Below are 22,790 nucleotides of genomic sequence, written 5' to 3' on the forward strand. Positions count from 1 at the left end.
CATTTCCTCTCTCAAGGCGGGGCTTCACTTTAACATTTCCACAGTGAGCGCAAGAGCCTCAGTGTGAACTCAGCTTCCTGATCCTGGATCTGCCAATGTTTGCCAACTGGGGCGGCATGGTGGAACAGTGGTTAGCACTGCTGCCTCACAGCACCAGGGACCCGGGTTCAATTCCCGGATTGCGTCACTGATTGTGTGGAGTTTGCATGTTCTCCCCGTATCTGTGTGGGTTTTCTCCGGGTGCTCCGGTTTCCTCCCACACCCCAAAGATGTATGGGTTAGGTGGACTGTCCATCATAAATTGTCCCTTAGTGTCCAAAGATATGTAGGTTAGGGGGATTAAGCAGACAAAATGCGTGGGGTTATGGGGATAGGGCCTGGGTGGGATTGTGGTCAGTGCAGACTTGATGGGCCGAATGGCCTCCTTCTGCATTGTAGGGATTCCAGGATCAGAACATAGTTTAAAGTTTATTTATTAATGTCACAAGTAGGCTTACATTAATATTGCAATGAAGTTACTGCGTTGAGGCTGCAATGCCCCACATAGATCAAGTTGCCTTGATCCACCCATGAAGTGAAAGGTCTCCATAGTCCCAGATGACCACAGGCTGCTTTCCCCTTGGAAAGAGAGAGGGAGAGGTAGCTGACTGGTGGTGATTTAACCTGAGGATTTATGAACATTTACAGAAGTTTAGTATGCTCAAAAGTAGTCAGCACGGCTTTGTCAAAGGCAAATCGTGCCTTACGAGCCTGGTGGAATTCTTTCAAAATGTGACTAAACACATTGACGAAGGAAAAGTGGTAGATGTGGTTTACATGGACTTCATTCAGCAAGGCATTCGATAAGGTCCCCCATGCAAGACTTCTCAAGAAAGTGAGAGGGCATGGGATCCAAGGGACTGTTGCCTTGTGGATTCAGAACTGGCTTGCCTGCAGAAGGCAGAGAGTGGTTGTAGAAGGGTCTTTTTCTGAATGGAGGTCGGTCACCAGTGGAGTGCCCCAGGGATCTGTTCTGGGACCCTTGCTGTTTGTCATTTTCATAAATGACCTGGATGAGGAAGTGGAGGGATGGGTTGGTAAGTTTGCCGACAACACGAAGGTTGGTGGTGTGGATAGGTTGGAGGGATGTCAGAAGCTGCAGCGTGACATAGATAGGGTGCAAGACTGGGCGGAGAAGTGGCAGATGGACTTCAACCCGGATAAATGTGTAGTGGTCCATTTTGGCAGGTCAAATGGGATGAAGGAGTATAATATCAAGGGTAAGACTCTTAGCAGTGTAGAGGATCAGAAGGACCTTGGGGTCCGGGTCCATAGGACTCTTAAATCGACCTCGCAGGTAGAGGAGATGGTTAAGAAGGCGTATGGTGTGCTGGCCTTTATCAATCGAGGGATTGAGTTTAGGAGTCGGGAGATAATGATGCAGCTATATAAGACCCTTGTCAGACTCCACTTGGAGTACTGTGCTCAGTTCTGGTCGCCTCATTACAGGAGGGATGTGGAAATGATTGAAAGGGTGCAGAGAAGATTCACAAGGATGTTGCCTGGATTGGTTGGCATCCCTTATGAGGATAGGCTGAGGGAGCTCGGTCTTTTCTCCTTAGACAGACGAAGGATGAGAGGTGACCTGATAGAGGTGTACAAGATGTTGAGAGGTATAGATCGGGTGGATTCTCGGAGGCTTTTTCCCAGGGCTGAAATGGCTGCTACGAGAGGACACAGGTTTAAGGTGCTGGGGAGTAGGTACAGAGGAGATGTCAGGGGTAAGTTTTTCACTCAGAGGGTGGTGGGTGAGTGGAATCGGCTGCCGTCAGCGGTGGTGGAGGCAAACTCGATAGGGTCTTTTAAGAGACTGCTGGATGAGTACATGGGACTTAATAGGATTGAGGGTTATAGGTAAGCCTATATATAAGCCTAGGTAGGTAGGGACATGACCAGCGCAACTTGTGGGCCGAAGGGCCTGTTTGTACTGTATTTCTTTCTATGTTCTATTAACCCACCTCAGGTGAGGGGCAATGTTGAAAAGGCAGGGCCTTTATGAATAACCTCAGCCGGTATGGGAATGGAACCAATGCTGTTAGAGTTCCTCTGCATCACTAACTAGCCGTCCAGCCAATTGCGCTAACCATGAAGTATGACCACTTGGGTGAACATATAGGGTTACCCAGGGTATACAGCACAGAAACAGGCCACTTGGCTCAGTCAGTCCCTGCTGGTGTTTATGCCCCACTCCAGCCTCTCATTGTAATTTAGCACTAAAACTATTCACTTCTCCCTCATATCACAGAATCACATAGTGCAGAAGGGGCCCTTCAGCCCATCAAGTCTGCACTGACACATGAAAAGCAGCTGACCTTCCACCTAATTCCATTTACCATCATTTGGCCCATAGCCTTGAATGTTATGATGTGCCAAGTGCTCATCCAGATACGTTTTAAAGGATGTGAGACAACCCACCTCTACCACCCTCCCAGGCAGCGCATCGTAGACCATCGTCACCCTCTTTTCCCTCACATTCCCCCTAAACCTCCTTCCCCTCACCTTGAACTTGTGTCTCCTCATGACTGACTCTTCAAACAAGGGGAACAGGTGCGCCTTATCCACTCTGTCCATGCCGCTCATAATCTTGTGCACTTTGATCAGGTTGTCCCTCAGTCTTCTCTGCACCAATGAAAACAACTCACACCCAGACCAAAGATGTGCAGGTCAGATAGATTGACCATGTTAAATTGCCCCTTAGTGTCCCAAGATGTGTAGGTTAGGGGGATCGGGATAAATACATGGGGTACAAAGAAAGGGTCTCGGTAAGATGCTCTTTCACAGAATCAGTGCACACTTCATAGAATCATAGAAACCCTACAGTGCAGAAGGAGGCCATTCGGCCCATCGAGTCTGCACCGACCACAATCCCACCCCAGGCCCTACCCCCACATATTTACCCGCTAACCTACACATCTCAGGATTCTAAGGGGCAATTTTTAACCTGGCCAATCAACCTAACCCGCACATCTTTGGACTTGATAGGCCAAATGGCCTGCTTCTGCACTGTAGTGGGCAGCACGGTAGCGCAGTGGTTAGCACTGCTGCTTCACAGCTCCAGGGACCTGGGTTCGAATCCCGGCTCGGGTCGCTGTCTGTGTGGAGTTTGCACATTCTCCCTGTGTCTGCGTGGGTTTCCTCCGGGTGCTCCGGTTTCCTCCCACAGTCCAAAGATGTGCGGGCTAGGTTGATTGGCCATTCTAAATTGCCCCTTAGTGTCCTGGGATGCATAGGTTAGAGGGGTTAGTGGGTAAATATGTAGGGATATGTGGATAGGGCCTGGGTGGGATTGTGGTTGGTGCAGACTCGATGGGCCGAATGGCCTCTTTCTGCACTGTGGGATTCTATGATGATTCTGTAGGGATTCTATGATTCTATCCAACCTCTCCATAACTTAAATGTTCCATCCCAAGCAACATCTTGTTGAACTTCTCCTGCACTCTCTCCAGTGCAGTCACGTCCTTCCTATAATGTGGCGACCAGAACCGCAAACAGTTCTCCAGCTGCGGCCTCATCAAAGTTCCATACAACTCCAACATGACCTCCTTGCTTTTGAAATCTGTGCCTCGATTGATAAAGGCCTTTTTTACCACCTCACTAACATGCCCTTCTGCCTTCAGAGATCCATGGACAAACTCGCCAAGGACCCTTTGTTCTTCAGAACATCCCAATGTGGTGCCATTCGTGAATACTTCCTTGTATTACCTCACACTTCTCAGCGTTCAATTCTGCCCATTTGACCATTCCGTCTATATCTTCATGTAGCCCAAGACATTCAACATCATTGTTAACCACCCGGTCAATCTTTTTGTCATCCGCAACTAATCCTACCCCGCACATAGTCATCAATTTAGCTTAGAGAAAAGACAAATAACAGGGGGCCCAACACAGATCCCTGTGTATGCCACTGGACACTGGCTTCCAATCACTCAAGCAGCCTTCCATCATCACCCTCTGTCTCATTAGAATCCACCTATCAAATTACCCTGTATCTCATGTGCATTTGCCTTCTTTATAAATCTCCCATGTGGGACTTGTCAAATCCTTTGCTGAAATCCATATAGACTACATCAACTCATCTACATAGCTGGTCACCTCCTGAAAAATTCAATTAAATTTGTTAGGCATGACCTCCCTGTGACGAAGCCATGCTGACTATCCCTGATCAAGCTTTGCCTCTCCAAGTGGAGATAGATGCTCTCCTTCAGAATTTTCTCCAATTGTTTCCCTACCACTGACATGAAACTCACAGGTCTGTAGTTCCCTGGTTTATCTCTACAAACCTTCTTAAATAGCGAAACCACATTAGCTGTTCTCCAGTCCGGCACCTCCCGCAAAGCCAGAGAGGGATTGAAAATTTGGGTCTGAGACCCTGCAGTCTCCTCCCTTCCCTCCCACAGCAGCCTGGGACACAATTGAGTCTACACTGACTCTCCCAAAGAGCATCCACCCAGCCCCGCTCCATCCCCACTCTATCCCTCTTAGCCCGAGCATTTACGATGGTTAATCCACCAAATTCTGTGGCAACAAGAGAGACTCACGGATGGTATGTTGCCTCCCGGATGCCGTGACATCTCCGACCGTGTCTTCAGGATTCTAAAGAGGGAGGGGGAACAGTCACAAGTCGCGGTGCACGTCGGCACCAAAGACATAGGTAAGAGAGGGGATGGGGATTTAAAACAGGAATTCAGGGAGCTAGGGTGGAAGCTGAGAGCCAGGACAAAACAGGTTGTCATCTCTGGTATGTTGCCGGTGCCACGGGATAGCGAGTTGAGGAACAGGGAGAGAGTGCAGTTAAACACATGGATGCAGGGATGGTGTAGAAGGGAGGGTTTCAGCTATGTGGATAATTGGAACACTTTCTGGGGAAGGTGGGACCTGTACCAACAGGACGGGGTGCACCTGAACCAGAGGGCCACCAATATCCTGGGAGGGAAATTTGCTACGGCTCTTCGGGGGGGTTTAAACTAATTTGTCAGGGGGATGGGAAAAGGAGTTGTTGTCCAGAGGTCAGTGAGTGTAGTGAGGTACTGGGAAGGGTATCATGGTCAAAGGTGGGTACCAGCAGACAAGAAGGTGGGTTGAAGTGTGTCTACTTCAATGCAAGGAGCATCCGAAATAAGGTGGGTGAACTTGGGGCGTGGATTGGCACTTGGGACTACGATGTTGTGGCCATTACGGAGACATGGGTAGAACAAGGACAGGAATGGTTGTTGGAAGTTCCGGGGTATAGATGTTTCAGTAAGTGTAGGGTAGCTGGTAAAAGAGGTGGAGGAGTGGCACTGTTAATCAAGGAGAGTGTAACGGCTGCAGAAAGGCATTTCGAAGGGGATCTGCCTACAGAGGTAATATGGGCTGAGGTTAGGAATAGGAAAGGAGCGGTCACGTTGTTAGGAGTTTACTATAGGCTCCCAAATAGTAATAGAGATGTTGAGCAAGAAATTGCTAAGCAGATTATGGATAGGTGTGGAGGTCACAGGGTAGTTGTCATGGGGGACTTTAACCTTCCAAATATTGATTGGAACCTTTATAGGTCGAATAGTTCGGATGGGGCAGTTTTTGTGCAGTGTGTGCAGGAGGGGTTCCTGACACAATATGTGGATAAGCCGACAAGAGGTGGGGCCAAATTGGATTTGGTAATGGGAAATGAGCCGGGCCAAGTGTTGGATTTGGTTGTGGGAGAGCACTTTGGAGATAGTGACCACAATTCGGTGTCTTTTGTTATTGCAATGGAGAGGGAGAGGGCCATACGGCAGGGCATAGTTTACAATTGGGGGAGAGGTAATTATGATGCAATCAGGTGGGAATTAGGACGCATAGGATGGGAACAAAAATTGTCAGGCAAAGGCACTAATGATAAGTGGAACTTTTTCAAGGAACAAATACTGCGTGTCCTTGATAGGTATGTCCCTGCCAGGCAGAGAGGAAATGGCCGAGTGAGGGAACCATGGTTCACAAAAGAGGTGGAATGTCTTGTCAAGAGGAAGAAGGAAGCGTATGTTAGGTTGAGAAAACAAGGTTCAGTTGGCTCGATGGAGGGTTACAAGTTAGCAAGAAATGAGCTGAAAAACGGGCTTAGGAGAGCTAGGAGGGGGCATGAGAAGTCCTTGGTGGGTCGGATCAAGGAAAACCCCAAGGCTTTTTACTCTTATGTGAGGAATAAAAGAATGACCAGGGTGAGGCTGGGGCCGGTCAAGGATGGCAGTGGGAATTTGTGCATGGAGTCAGAAGAGATAGGAGAGGTGATGAATGAATACTTTTCTTCGGTGTTCACCAAGGAGAGGGGCCATGTTTTTGAGGAAGAGAAGGTGTCACAGGCTGATAGGCTAGAGGAAGTAGATGTTCGGAGGGAAGATGTACTAGCAATTTTGAATAAACTGAAAGTTGATAAGTCCCCTGGGCCTGATGAAATATATCCTAGGAGTCTTTGGGAGGCAAGGGATGAGATAGCAGAGCCTTTGGCATTGATCTTTGCATCCTCACTGTCCACGGGGGTGGTGCCAGAGGACTGGAGAATGGCGAATGTGGTTCCTCTGTTTAAGAAAGGGAATAGAAATGACCCTGGTAATTATAGACCGGTTAGTCTTACTTCGGTGGTCAGTAAGTTGATGGAAAAGGTCCTTAGGGATAGGATTTACGACCATTTAGAAAGATGCAGCTCAATCCTGGATAGTCAGCACGGATTTGTGAAGGGCAAGTCATGCCTCACAAATTTGATAGAATTTTTTGAGGAGGTAACTAAGTGTGTAGATGAAGGTAGTGCAGTTGATGTCATAAACATGGATTTTAGTAAGGTGTTTGATAAAGTCCCCCACGGTCGGCTTATGAAGAAAGTAAGGATGTGTGGGATAGAGGGAAGTTTAGCCGATTGGATAGGTAACTGGCTATCTAACAGAAGACAGAGGGTGGTGGTGGATGGAAAATTTTCGGACTGGAAACCGGTTACCAGCGGAGTGCCACAGGGATCAGTGCTTGGTCCTCTGCTATTTGTGATTTTTATTAATGACTTGGAGGAGGGGGCTGAAGGGTGGATCAGTAAATTTGCTGATGACACCAAGATTGGTGGAGTAGTGGATGAGGTGGAGGGCTGTTGTAGGCTGCAAAAAGAGATATAGATAGGATGCAGAGCTGGGCTGATAAATGGCAAATGGAGTTTAACCCTGACAAATGCGAGGTGATTCATTTTGGTAGGACTAATTTAAATGTGGATTACAGGGTCAAAGGTAGGGTTCTGAAGAATGTGGAGGAACAGAGAGATCTTGGGGTTCATATCCATAGATCTCTGAAGGTTGCCACTCAAGTGGATAGAGCCGTGAAGAAGGCCTATAGTGTGTTGGCGTTCATTAACAGGGGGTTTGAGTTTAAGAGCCGTGGGGTTATGCTGCAACTGTACAGGACCTTGGTGAGACCACATTTGGAATATTGTGTGCAGTTCTGGTCACCTCACTACAAGAAGGATGTGGAGACACTGGAAAGAGTGCAAAGGAGATTTACCAGGATGCTGCCTGGTTTGGAAGGTAGGTCTTATGAGGAAAGGTTGAGGGAACTTGGGCTTTTCTCTTTGGAGCGGAGGAGGTTGAGAGGAGACTTGATAGAGGTTTATAAGATGATGAGGGGGTTAGATAGAGTGAACGTTCAAAGACTATTTCCTCGGGTGAATGGAGCGGTAACTAGGGGGCATAACTATAGGGTTCATGGTGGGAGATATAGGAAGGATGTCCGAGGTAGGTTTTTTACTCAGAGAGTGGTTGGGGTGTGGAATGGACTGCCTGCAATGATAGTGGAGTCAGAAACTTTAGGAACATTTAAGAAGCTATTGGATAGGCACATGGAGTACTTCGGGATGATAGGGAGGAAATAGCTTGATCTGGGTTTCAGACAAAGCTCTGCACAACATCGTGGGCCGAAGGGCCTGTTCTGTGCTGTACTGTTCTATGTTCTATGTTCTAAGTCTATCCATTTTTGCACAGTAAGGGACAATTTAGCATGGCCAATTCACCTAATCTATATGGGCGGCATAGTGGCACAGTGGTTATTACTGCTGCCTCTCAGCGCCAGGGACCCAAGTTCAATTCCGGCCTCGGGTGTCTGGCCAATCCACCTAATCTACACATCTTTGGATTCATCCTGTCCTGGAGATTTATCCACTTTTAAGTCTGCCAACACCTCCAATACTTTGCCTTTTCTATGTCAATTTGCTCAAGAACCCTCACAATTTCTGTCCCTGAATTCTACACCTGCATTCTCATTCTCTTGGGTGAAGATGGATGTGAAGTATTTGTTCAACTCTTTACCAATGTCCTCTGACACCACCCATAGATTGCTCCTTGGTCTCTAATGGTTATCCTCTTCCCATTGATATACTATATAATATCTTGGGATTTTCCCTACTTTTACCAGCCAGAGATTTCCCATATAGAATAGAATCATAGAAACCCTACAGTACAGAAAGAGACCATTCGGCCCATCAAGTCTGCGCCAACCACAATCACACCCAGGCCCTACCCCCATATATTTTTACCCACTAATCCCTCTAATCTACACATCTCAGGACACTAAGGGGCAATTTTAGCATCGCCAATCAACCTAACCCGCACATCTTTGGAGTGTGGGAGGAAACCGGAGCACCTGGAGGAAACCCACGCAGACACGAGGAGAATGTGCAAACTCCACACAGACAGTGACCCAAGCCGGGAATTGAACCCAGGTCCCTGGAGCTGTGAAGCAGCAATGCTAACCACTGTGCTACCGTGCCGCCCCATATCTCCTCTTTGCTCTCCTAATTGCACCATGTACTTTCTGTACTCCACTAATGCCTCTGCTGATTTACTCCCCTTGCACATGCTAAAAGCCTCTCTTTTCCTTCACATCGTATCTTGATATCTGTGGTCAGCCATGGTTCTCTGGGCTTGTGATTCCTTCCTATCATCCTGGAGCGAACATGTTGGACCTTTACTCTCCCATTTCCTTTTTGAATGTCACCCCGCCCCCCCCCCCCACCCCCCCACCCCCCCCCCGCCCCCCCCCCCCCCCCCCCCCCGCTCTTCTGTAAATTTCCCGACAATGAGCTGTTCCCAGATCCTGCCTTATTTTACTAAATAAATCACTCTTCACCCAATCCAAAACTTTTCTTTGCAATTTGTCTTATTGCTTTGTTTATAACAAGCTTAATTTGTACAAAGTTGTGATCGCTGTCACTAAAATGCTCCCTACCAGCACCTCAACCACCTGTCCAGCTTCATTCCCTGGAATCAGGTCTAACACAGCTCCTTCTCTTGTTGGACCCTCTACATATTGGCTGAAAAATTTTCTCCTGTACACATTTCAAGAAAACCACTCCATCCAATCCCGTAACACTATGGGGGGATTTTACCCGTCCCGCCTGCCACGGGAATCGTAGTGGGCTGGGGACGGACCATGCAAAGGTCCATTGACCTCAGGTGGGTTTTTCTGGTTTTGGGGCGAATGCAGCTGGAAAATCCCGCCCTATGGCTATCCCAATTAATGTTGGGAATGTTGAAATCACCCAAAATAATTACCCTATTGTTACTGGTTTTACACATCTCTGTGAATTGAGCATATATTTGCTCCTCAATATCCCTCTGACTATCTGGGCGTCTATAATAAACACCTAACAATGTGGCTGCCCCTTTTTTATTCCTAAACTCTACCCACAAAGCTTCATTCGATGCCCTCCAAAATATCATCTCTCCTTCCTGCAGTAACTGACTCCTGAAAGATACATTGAAATATACGTAGAAAATACAAGCAGTTGTAGGCCATTCGGCCTTTTGAGCCTGCTCCACCATTTATTATGATCATGGCTGATCTTCAAAAGGACACAAAGAGCAGCTACAGAAAGCAAAGGCAGGAAAAACTCCCACCAAAGGAACCAGGAATTGGCGGGCCAGTTAGGGGCAATGGGGCCTTTTAACAAAGGTATGGAGAGCTGGACACTCACGATGGAACATTTCAACTCTTATTTAAAGGCAAATAAGGTAGAGGAGGAACTTGCAGTCACAGTGTTCTTAAGCACTATAGAGAGTACAATGTTTGCAATGTTAAAAAGCCTCATACAACCAGAGAAACCTGCAGAGTGCCGCCTATCAGAACTGTGCAAATCACTAAAGAATCATTATGTCCCAAAGCCACTGATAATAGCAGAACAGTTCTGATTTTATTTGAGAATGCAATTGGAAGGTGAATCCATTGTGCAATTTGTGGCTGTGTTGAAGAGACAAGTTGAGCACGGAGATTGTGGAGCTTTCCCACAGGATGCTTTGAGGGATCGTATGGTGTGCGGGTTTCACAATGAAGCGATACAACGGAACCACTGACAGATTGTAAAGTGGTTTTTGAGATAGCTACTGCCATGGAACTGGCTGCAAATGAAGCAACACAGCTGGGTGTCAGTGCCTGAGTACACAAAGCAGCCAAAGAGCAACAGAACGTGGTGTCCGCCATAGAATGCTGCTGTTGTGCCAAGTTCAGCCACAAAGAGTCCACATGCTCGACTTGCTAAGCCCAGTGGCCCCCCAGTGTAAGCAGGTGGGGCATATTGCCCAGAATTGTAGAGCGCAATTAAAAGAGGAAAAGGAGAGAGACAAACCTGAAGACTGGGCACAAAATACATGCCACCAGCCATGAGGGGGACAGGGTGTCTGCCGGATCTGCCGAGGAGGCAGAAGAACACAAATCGACAGAATTTTGATTGAATATTTTGTCAGTTGGGGGAGCAGCCGATAGATTCTGGGTCCTTCCAAAGGTGGAAGGGAAGGTAATCAAAATGGACGTAGATATGGGGGCAGCAGTATCACTGAATCTAGACTCGATATACAGAGACAAGTTGAAAACACTGCCGTTGCAGCCTTCAAAATTCACCTTACATTCTTGTGTGGAGCAACTGGTACTACTGACAGGGTATGTGCTGGTAAAGGTACAACTGAGGGGTAGATGCGGAGCTACAATTGTACAACATTCAAGGGTGACTACACTGCCTTGTTTCGACACTCCTGGCTGCAAAAATTAAATTGGAGCATGGTAAACAGGTTGGTGGATTCAAAAACAAGGTTACATAAAGTTCTAGAGAGATATCAGGATGTATTCAAAGGGACCCTAGGTGAGATAAAGATTCAACTTTCAGAGGCATGTCTGGTGCTATACTCGATTAGGCCAAAGGTAGAGGCTGAATTAAAATGTCTGTTGAGCATAGGGGCACTGGAAGCAGTCGCGACCAATGAATGGGCGACCCCAGTTGTGCCAGTCTTGAAGACTGATGTCATGGTGAGAAACTGTGGGGACTTCAGGGTAACTGTAAACCCAGCACTGTGTGAAGAACAGTACCCATATCCTCTGATCGAGGAATTATTTAGTGGATCAGCAGGAGGGAAGAAATTTATGAAAATGAATATATCTCAAGCCTATCTTCAAATGAGAGTTGCAGAAGAGTCCCAACCACCTCTGACAATTACAACCCATTGGGGGCCTTTCCATTATAAGGTTCATCGTTTTGGTATCACGTCGGCACCAGCCCTTTTCCAAAGGGCAATGGACCAAATTCGAAGTGGGTTACCTGGGGCGAAATGTGACTAGGACGATATTTTGATGTCGGACACACAATACTCACACTGTAAACAGGAGAGAGCAGTGTTCACTGAGATACACACAATACTCACACTGTAAACAGGAGAGAGCAGTGTTCACTGAGATACACACAATACTCACTGTAAACAGGAGAGAGCAGAGTTCACTGAGATACACACAACACACACTGTAAACAGGAGAGAGCAGAGTTCACTGAGATACACACAATACTCACACTGTAAACAGGAGAGAGCAGAGTTCACTGAGATACACACAATACTCACACTGTAAACAGGAGAGAGCAGAGTTCACTGAGATACACACAATACTCACACTGTAAACAGGAGAGAGCAGTGTTCACTGAGATACACACAATACTCACACTGTAAACAGGAGAGAGCAGAGTTCACTGAGATACACACAATACTCACACTGTAAACAGGAGAGAGCAGTGTTCACTGAGATACACACAATACTCACTGTAAACAGGAGAGAGCAGTGTTCACTGAGATACACACAATACTCACACTGTAAACAGGAGAGAGCAGTGTTCACTGAGAGACACACAATACTCACACTGTAAACAGGAGAGAGCAGAGTTCACTGAGATACACACAATACTCACACTGTAAACAGGAGAGAGCAGAGTTCACTGAGATACACACAATACTCACACTGTAAACGGGAGAGAGCAGTGTTCACTGAGATACACAAAATACTCACACTGTAAACAGGAGAGAGCAGAGTTCACTGAGATACACACAATACTCACACTGTAAACGGGAGAGAGCAGTGTTCACTGAGATACACAAAATACTCACACTGTAAACAGGAGAGAGCAGTGTTCACTGAGATACACACAACACACACTGTAAACAGGAGAGAGCAGTGTTCACTGAGATACACACAACACACACTGTAAACATGAGAGAGCAGAGTTCACTGAGATACACACAATACTCACTGTAAACAGGAGAGAGCAGTGTTCACTGAGATACACACAATACTCACTGTAAACAGGAGAGAGCAGAGTTCACTGAGATACACACAATACTCACACTGTAAACAGGAGAGAGCAGAGTTCACTGAGATACACACAATACTCACACTGTAAACAGGAGAGAGCAGAGTTCACTGAGATACACACAATACTCACTGTAAACAGGAGAGAGCAGAGTTCACTGAGATACACACAATACTCACACTGTAAACAGGAGAGAGCAGAGTTCACTGAGATACACACAATACTCACACTGTAAACAGGAGAGAGCAGTGTTCACTGAGATACACACAATACTCACACTGTAAACAGGAGAGAGCAGAGTTCACTGAGATACACACAATACTCACACTGTAAACAGGAGAGAGCAGTGTTCACTGAGATACACACAATACTCACTGTAAACAGGAGAGAGCAGAGTTCACTGAGATACACACAATACTCACTGTAAACAGGAGAGAGCAGTGTTCACTGAGATACACACAATACTCACACTGTAAACAGGAGAGAGCAGAGTTCACTGAGATACACACAATACTCACTGCAAACAGGAGAGAGCAGAGTTCACTCAGATCCACACAATACTCACTGTAAACAGGAGAGAGCAGAGTTCACTGAGATACACACAATACTCACTGCAAACAGGAGAGAGCAGAGTTCACTCAGATCCACACAATACTCACTGTAAACAGGAGAGAGCAGAGTTCACTGAGATACACACAATACTCACACTGTAAACAGGAGAGAGCAGAGTTCACTGAGATACACACAATACTCACACTGTAAACAGGAGAGAGCAGTGTTCACTGAGATACACACAATACTCACACTGTAAACAGGAGAGAGCAGAGTTCACTGAGATACACACAATACTCACACTGTAAACAGGAGAGAGCAGAGTTCACTGAGATACACACAATACTCACTGCAAACAGGAGAGAGCAGTGTTCACTGAGATCCACACAATACTCACACTGTAAACAGGAGAGAGCAGTGTTCACTGAGATACACACAATACTCACACTGTAAACAGGAGAGAGCAGAGTTCACTGAGATACACACAATACTCACTGTAAACAGGAGAGAGCAGAGTTCACTGAGATACACACAATACTCACACTGTAAACAGGAGAGAGCAGAGTTCACTGAGATACACACAATACTCACTGCAAACAGGAGAGAGCAGAGTTCACTCAGATCCACACAATACTCACTGTAAACAGGAGAGAGCAGAGTTCACTGAGATACACACAATACTCACTGTAAACAGGAGAGAGCAGAGTTCACTGAGCTACACACAATACTCACTGTAAACAGGAGAGAGCAGAGTTCACTGAGATACACACAATACTCACACTGTAAACAGGAGAGAGCAGTGTTCACTGAGATACACACAATCCTCACTGTAAACAGGAGAGAGCAGTGTTCACTGAGATACACACAATCCTCACTGTAAACAGGAGAGAGCAGAGTTCACTGAGATACACACAATACTCACTGTAAACAGGAGAGAGCAGAGTTCACTGAGATACACACAATACTCACACTGTAAACAGGAGAGAGCAGAGTTCACTGAGATACACACAATACTCACTGTAAACAGGAGAGAGCAGTGTTCACTGAGATACACACAATACTCACTGTAAACAGGAGAGAGCAGAGTTCACTGAGATACACACAATACTCACACTGTAAACAGGAGAGAGCAGAGTTCACTGAGATACACACAATACTCACACTGTAAACAGGAGAGAGCAGAGTTCACTGAGATACACACAATACTCACTGTAAGCAGGAGAACAGAGTTCATTGAGAACAAAGGAAGAACAAAGAAAATTACAGCACAGAAACAGCCCCTTCGGCCCTCCAAGCCTGCACCGACCACGCTGCCCAACTTAACTAAAATCCCCTACTCTTCCGGGGACCATATCCCTCTATTCCCATCTATTCATGTATATGTCAAGCCACGACCGTATCCGCTTCCACTACCTCCCCCGGCAGCGAGTTCAATGCACCCACCACCCTCTGTGTAAAAAATCTGCCTCTTACATCTCCTTTAAACCGTGCCCCTCGCACCTTAAACCTGTGTCCCCTAGTAATTGACTCTTCCACCCTGGGGAAAAGCTTCTGACTATCCACTCTGTCCATGCCTCTCATAATAGAACATAGAACATAGAAAAAATACAGCACAAACAGGCCCTTCGGCCCACAAGTTGCGCCGGTCATCTCCCTACCTACCTAGGCTTGTATATAGGCTCACCTATAACCCTCAATCCTATTAAGTCCCATGTACTCATCCAGAAGTCTCTTAAAAGACCCCATCGAGTTTGCCTCCACCACCACTGACGGCAGCCGATTCCACTCACCCACCACCCTCTGAGTGAAAAACTTACCCCTGACATCTCCTCTGTACCTACTCCCCAGCACCTTAAACCTGTGTCCTCTCGTAGCAGCCATTTCAGCCCTGGGAAAAAGCCTCCGAGAATCCACCCGATCTATACCTCTCAACATCTTGTACACCTCTATCAGGTCACCGCTCATCCTTCGTCTCTCTAAGGAGAAAAGACCGAGCTCCCTCAGCCTATCCTCATAAGGCATGCCAACCAATCCAGGCAACATCTTTGTTAATCTTCTCTGCACCCTTTCAAACATTTCCACATCCCTCCTGTAATGAGGCGACCAGAACTGAGCACAGTACTCCAAGTGGGGTCTGACGAGGGTCTTATAAAGCTGCATCATTATCTCCCGACTCCTAAACTCAATCCCTCGATTGATGAAGGCCAGGACACCTACGCCTTCTTAACCACCTCCTCTACCTGCGAGGCCGATTTAAGAGTCCTATGGACCCGGACCCCAAGGTCCTTCTGATCCTCTACACTGCTAAGAGTCTTACCCTTGATATTATACTCCTTCATCCCATTTGACCTGCCAAAATGGACCACTACACATTTATCCGGGTTGAAGTCCATCTGCCACTTCTCCACCCAGTCTTGCATCCTATCTATGTCACGCTGCAGCTTCTGACATCCCTCCAATCTATCCATTACACCACCAACCTTCGTGTTGTCGGTAAACTTACCAACCCATCCCTCCACTTCCTCATCCAGGTCATTTATGAAAATGACAAACAGCAAGGGTCCCAGAACAGATCCTTGGAGCACTCCACTGGTGACCGACCTCCATTGAGAAAAGGACCCGTCTACAACCACTCTCTGGCTTCTGCAGGCAAGCCAGTTCTGAATCCAAAGGTAACAGCCCCTTGGATCCCATGCCCTCTCACTTTCTTGAGAAGTCTTGCATGGGGGACCTTATCGAACGCCTTGCTGAAGTCCATGCAAACCACACCTACCACTTTTCCTTCGTCAATGTGTTTAGTCACATTTTCAAAGAACTCCACCAGGCTCGTAAGGCACGATTTGCCTTTGACAAAGCTGTGCTAGCTACTTTTGAGCATACTAAACTTCTCTAAATGTTCATAAATCCTGTCCCTCAGGATCTTCTCCATCAACTTACCAACCACTGAGGTTAGACTCACCGGTCAGTAATTTCCTGGGCTATCCCTATTCCCCTTCTTGAACATAGGAACCACATCCGCAATCCTCCAATCCTCCGGAACCTCTCCCGTCTCCATCGACGACGTAAAGATCATCACCAGAGGCTCTGCAATCTCTTCCCTCGCCTCCCACAGTAACCTGGAAACATCCAATCCGGTCCCGGCGACTTATCTATCTTGATGCTATTCAAAATTTCCAACACATCCTCTTTCTTAATGTCCACATACTCAATCTTTTCAGTCCGCCTCAATCCTGTAGTACAACCACCCAGGTCTTTTTCCACCGTGAATACCGAGGTAAAGTATTCATTAAGCACCTCTGCTATTTCTTCTGGTTCTGTACAGACTTTCTCACCTTCACCTTTTATAGGTCCTATTCCTTCACATCTCATCCTTTTACGCTTCACATATTTATAGAACGCCTTGTAAATCTTGTAGATTTCTATCAGATTGCCCCTCAACCTCCGTCGTTCCAGTGAGAACAAACCACGTTTCTCCAACCTCTCTTCATAGCAAATGCCCTCCATACCAGGCAACATCCTGGTAAATCTTTTCTGTACCCTCTCCAAAGCCTCCACATCCTTCTGGCAGTGTGGCGACCAGAATTGAACACTATGGGCCAATTTTACAATTTTCATTCTAAGTGCTGAATCTGGGCACAATTCAGATCCGACTTGGAAATCTGCTTTCAGGTGCCCCCCATACGCACATAGCCTGAAAAAAAAATCGCGAGTCCAAATCGCGCTGTGGGTGGGGCTTATCACGCCTGAGATGTTTGGAGCTTTGAACTGCACATGTGCAGTCACGAAAAAAATTTGAAAATCGCGCCCCTCTCACATCACTCCCGGGCTGCAAAAAGCGGGTAAAGCAGCTCGGGAGTGAAAAGCGGGAGCGATGGCCCCACAGACATCATCCCACCCCCACAACATAACTGTCCCACTCATCCGGCCCCCCCCCCGCAACCGCTACCCAGACCGATCGTGACCCTCTGCCTCCTTTCCCCCCTCACCGATCGCCCGCAGAGTGGCAGCAGAACCCCTCTGCCCCTGCGCAACCCCTCGCTCCCCCACCACCGAGATCCATCTGACCTCCCTCCTCCCCCCACCACCAGAAATACATCTGACCCGCCTCCACCTCCCTCCCTCCCACCAGAGAATGATCGGGCCCGCCTCCGCCTCCGCCTCCCCCCACCCCCCGCAAACAATCTGGCCTCCCTCTGCCTCCCCCCCTTCCCCCACCAGACAACAATCTGCCCTCCCTTCTTCCTTCCACCCCCCCCCCCCACCCCCCCACCACCACCACCATCACTAGACAACAATCTGGTCTGCCTCCTCCCTCCCCCACCCTCCCCCCTCCCCAGACAACAATCTGGCCTCCCTCTGCCTCCGTCTCCCCCCCACCCCCCCCCCCCCGCCACCCCCACCATCCCCAGACAACGATCTGGCTTCCCTCCCCTCCCCCCCCCCATTCACCCGTGATACATCTGACCCACCTTCTCCTCCCACCCCACCAGAAAATGATCGGGCCTCCCTTCTCCCGCCTCCCCCCACTAACCGGAGAATGATCTGGCCCGACCCTCCCCCACCCCCACCTCCCCCGCCACTGCCGATCTGAGTCAGAGAGCTGATGGAAGCGCTGGACTGACCTGTTCAGAAGACTGGAGCACCCGAAACAGACCTGGTCGGCAAAGCTCTGTTTCGCGCCGAATCTGGACGCTCGAACGTGATGGTAAAGAGGGAAATGCTGATAAAGTTGGTTCATTAATTCAATTTAAATATGGGCAAATGCATTTAAATCGCCGTTGCGCCCGTTTCGGGCGCAAATCGGATCGCAGCCATTCCCGGGCCTCGGTAAAGTGGGCATCTGAGCGGGCAAGCATTGCGTTAATGGCCTCACGCCCGATCTGACCACGTTTCCATACCCGAAAACGGGCGCGACGCAATGGTAAAATCGGGCCCTATAATCCACGAGTGGTCTAGCTAAGGGTCTATAAAGCTGCAACATGATTTGCCAATTGCCAATGAGATACAAACAACACTCACTGTAAACAAGAGAGAGCACTTCACTGAGATACACACAATACTCACACTGGAAACAGGAGAGAGCAGTGTTCACTGAGATACACACAATACTCACACTGTAAACAGGAGAGAGCAGTGTTCACTGAGATACACACAATACTCACTGTAAACAGGAGAGAGCAGAGTTCACTGAGATACACACAATACTCACTGTAAACAGGAGAGAGCAGTGTTCACTGAGATACACACAATACTCACTGTAAACAGGAGAGAGCAGTGTTCACTGAGATACACACAATACTCACTGTAAACAGGAGTGAGCAGTGTTCACTGAGATACACACAATACTCACTGTAAACAGGAGAGAGCAGTGTTCACTGAGATACACACAATACTCACTGTAAACAGGAGTGAGCAGTGTTCACTGAGATACACAAAATACTCATTGTAAACAGGAGAGAGCAGTGTTCACTGAGATACACACAATACTCACTGTAAACAGGAGAGAGCAGTGTTCACTGAGATACACACAATACTCACACTGTAAACAGGAGAGAGCAGTGTTCACTGAGATACACACAATACTCACTGTAAACAGGAGAGAGCAGAGTTCACTGAGATACACACAATACTCACACTGTAAACAGGAGAGAGCAGTGTTCACTGAGATACACACAATACTCACTGTAAACAGGAGAGAGCAGAGTTCACTGAGATACACACAATACTCACTGTAAACAGGAGAGAGCAGTGTTCACTGAGATACACACAATACTCACACTGTAAACAGCAGAGAGCAGAGTTCACTGAGATACACACAATACTCACTGTAAACAGGAGAGAGCAGTGTTCACTGAGATACACACAATACTCACACTGTAAACAGGAGAGAGCAAAGTTCACTGAGATACACACAATACTCACACTGTAAACAGGAGAGAGCAGAGTTCACTGAGATACACACAATACTCACTGTAAACAGGAGAGAGCAAAGTTCACTGAGATACACACAATACTCACACTGTAAACAGGAGAGAGCAGAGTTCACTGAGATACACACAATACTCACTGTAAACAGGAGAGAGCAGAGTTCACTGAGATACACACAATACTCACACTGTAAACAGGAGAGAGCAGGGTTCACTGAGATACACACAATACTCACTGTAAACAGGAGAGAGCAGTGTTCACTGAGATACACACAATACTCACACTGTAAACAGGAGAGAGCAGTGTTCACTGAGATACACACAATACTCACTGTAAACAGGAGAGAGCAAAGTTCACTGAGATACACACAATACTCACACTGTAAACAGGAGAGAGCAGAGTTCACTGAGATACACACAATACTCACACTGTAAACAGGAGAGAGCAGAGTTCACTGAGATACACACAATACACACACTGTAAACAGGAGAGAGCAGAGTTCACTGAGATACACACAATACTCACACTGTAAACAAGAGAGAGCAGAGATCACTGAGATACACACAATACTCACACTGTAAACAGGAGAGAGCAGTGTTCACTGAGATACACACAATCCTCACACTGTAAACAGGAGAGAGCAGAGTTCACTGAGATACACACAATCCTCACTGTAAACAGGAGAGAGCAGTGTTCACTGAGATACACACAATACTCACTGTAAACAGGAGAGAGCAGAGTTCACTGAGATACACACAATACTCACTGTAAACAGGAGAGAGCAGTGTTCACTGAGATACGCACAATACTCACACTGTAAACAAGAGAGAGCAGAGATCACTGAGATACACACAATACTCACACTGTAAACAGGAGAGAGCAGTGTTCACTGAGATACGCACAATACTCACACTGTAAACAAGAGAGAGCAGAGATCACTGAGATACACACAATACTCACACTGTAAACAGGAGAGAGCAGTGTTCACTGAGATACACACAATCCTCACACTGTAAACAGGAGAGAGCAGAGTTCACTGAGATACACACAATACTCACACTGTAAACAGGAGAGAGCAGAGTTCACTGAGATACACACAATCCTCACTGTAAACAGGAGAGAGCAGTGTTCACTGAGATACACACAATACTCACACTGTAAACAGGAGAGAGCAGTGTTCACTGAGATACACACAATACTCACTGTAAACAGGAGAGAGCAGTGTTCACTGAGATACACACAATACTCACACTGTAAACAGGAGAGAGCAGTGTTCACTGAGATACACACAATACTCACTGTAAACAGGAGAGAGCAGAGTTCACTAAGATACACACAATACTCACTGTAAACAGGAGAGAGCAGAGTTCACTGAGATACACACAATACTCACTGTAAACAGGAGAGAGCAGAGTTCACTGAGATACACACAATACTCACTGTAAACAGGAGAGAGCAGAGTTCACTGAGATACACACAATACTCACTGTAAACAGGAGAGAGCAGAGTTCACTGAGATACACACAATACTCACACTGTAAACAGGAGAGAGCAGAGTTCACTGAGATACACACAATACTCACTGTAAACAGGAGAGAGCAGAGTTCACTGAGATACACACAATACTCACTGTAAACAGGAGAGAGCAGGGTTCACTGAGATACAGACAATACTCACACTGTAAACAGGAGAGAGCAGTGTTCACTGAGATACACACAATACTCACTGTAAACAGGAGAGAGCAGGGTTCACTGAGATACACACAATACTCACTGTAAACAGGAGAGAGCAGGGTTCACTGAGATACACACAATACTCACTGTAAACAGGAGAGAGCAGAGTTCGCTGAGATACACACAATACTCACTGTAAACAGGAGAGAGCAGTGTTCACTGAGATACACACAATACTCACACTGTAAACAGGAGAGAGCAGTGTTCACTGAGATACACACAATACTCACTGTAAACAGGAGAGAGCAGTGTTCACTGTGATACACACAATACTCACTGTAAACAGGAGAGAGCAGAGTTCGCTGAGATACACACAATACTCACTGTAAACAGGAGAGAGCAGAGTTCACTGAGATACACACAATACTCACACTGTAAACAGGAGAGAGCAGAGTTCACTGAGATACACACAATACTCACACTGTAAACAGGAGAGAGCAGAGTTCACTGAGATACACACAATACTCACACTGTAAACAGGAGAGAGCAGAGTTCACTGAGATACACACAATACTCACACTGTAAACAGGAGAGAGCAGAGTTCACTGAGATACACACAATACTCACACTGTAAACAGGAGAGAGCAGAGTTCACTGAGATACACACAATACTCACACTGTAAACAGGAGAGAGCAGAGTTCACTGAGATACACACAATATTCACTGTAAACAGGAGAGAGCAGTGTTCACTGAGATACACACAATACTCACACTGTAAACAGGAGAGAGCAGAGTTCACTGAGATACACACAATACTCACTGTAAACAGGAGAGAGCAGTGTTCACTGAGATACACACAATACTCACTGTAAACAGGAGAGAGCAGTGTTCACTGAGATACACACAATACTCACTGTAAACAGGAGAGAGCAGTGTTCACTGAGATACACACAATACTCACTGTAAACAGGAGAGAGCAGAGTTCACTGAGATACACACAATACTCACTGTAAACAGGAGAGAGCAGAGTTCGCTGAGATACACACAATACTCACTGTAAACAGGAGAGAGCAGAGTTCACTGAGATACACACAATACTCACTGTAAACAGGAGAGAGCAGAGTTCACTGAGATACACACAATACTCACTGCAAACAGGAGAGAGCAGTGTTCACTGAGATACACACAATACTCACTGTAAACAGGAGAGAGCAGTGTTCACTGAGATACACACAATACTCACTGTAAACAGGAGAGAGCAGTGTTCACTGTGATACACACAATACTCACACTGTAAACAGGAGAGAGCAGTGTTCACTGAGATACACACAATACTCACTGTAAACAGGAGAGAGCAGAGTTCGCTGAGATACACACAATACTCACTGTAAACAGGAGAGAGCAGAGTTCACTGAGATACACACAATACTCACTGTAAACAGGAGAGAGCAGTGTTCACTGAGATACACACAATACTCACTGTAAACAGGAGAGAGCAGTGTTCACTGTGATACACACAATACTCACTGTAAACAGGAGAGAGCAGAGTTCACTGAGATACACACAATACTCACTGTAAACAGGAGAGAGCAGAGTTCACTGAGATACACACAATACTCACTGTAAACAGGAGAGAGCAGAGTTCACTGAGATACACACAATACTCACACTGTAAACAGGAGAGAGCAGAGTTCACTGAGATACACACAATACTCACACTGTAAACAGGAGAGAGCAGAGTTCACTGAGATACACAAAATACTCACACTGTAAACAGGAGAGAGCAGAGTTCACTGAGATACACACAATACTCACACTGTAAACAGGAGAGAGCAGTGTTCACTGAGATACACACAATACTCACTGTAAACAGGAGAGAGCAGAGTTCACTGAGATACACACAATACCCACACTGTAAACAGGAGAGAGCAGTGTTCACTGAGATACACACAATACTCACTGTAAACAGGAGAGAGCAGAGTTCACTGAGATA

This window comes from Mustelus asterias, chromosome 27 (genome assembly GCF_964213995.1).
Source record: "Mustelus asterias chromosome 27, sMusAst1.hap1.1, whole genome shotgun sequence".
NCBI classification, from domain to species: Eukaryota; Metazoa; Chordata; class Chondrichthyes; order Carcharhiniformes; family Triakidae; genus Mustelus; species Mustelus asterias.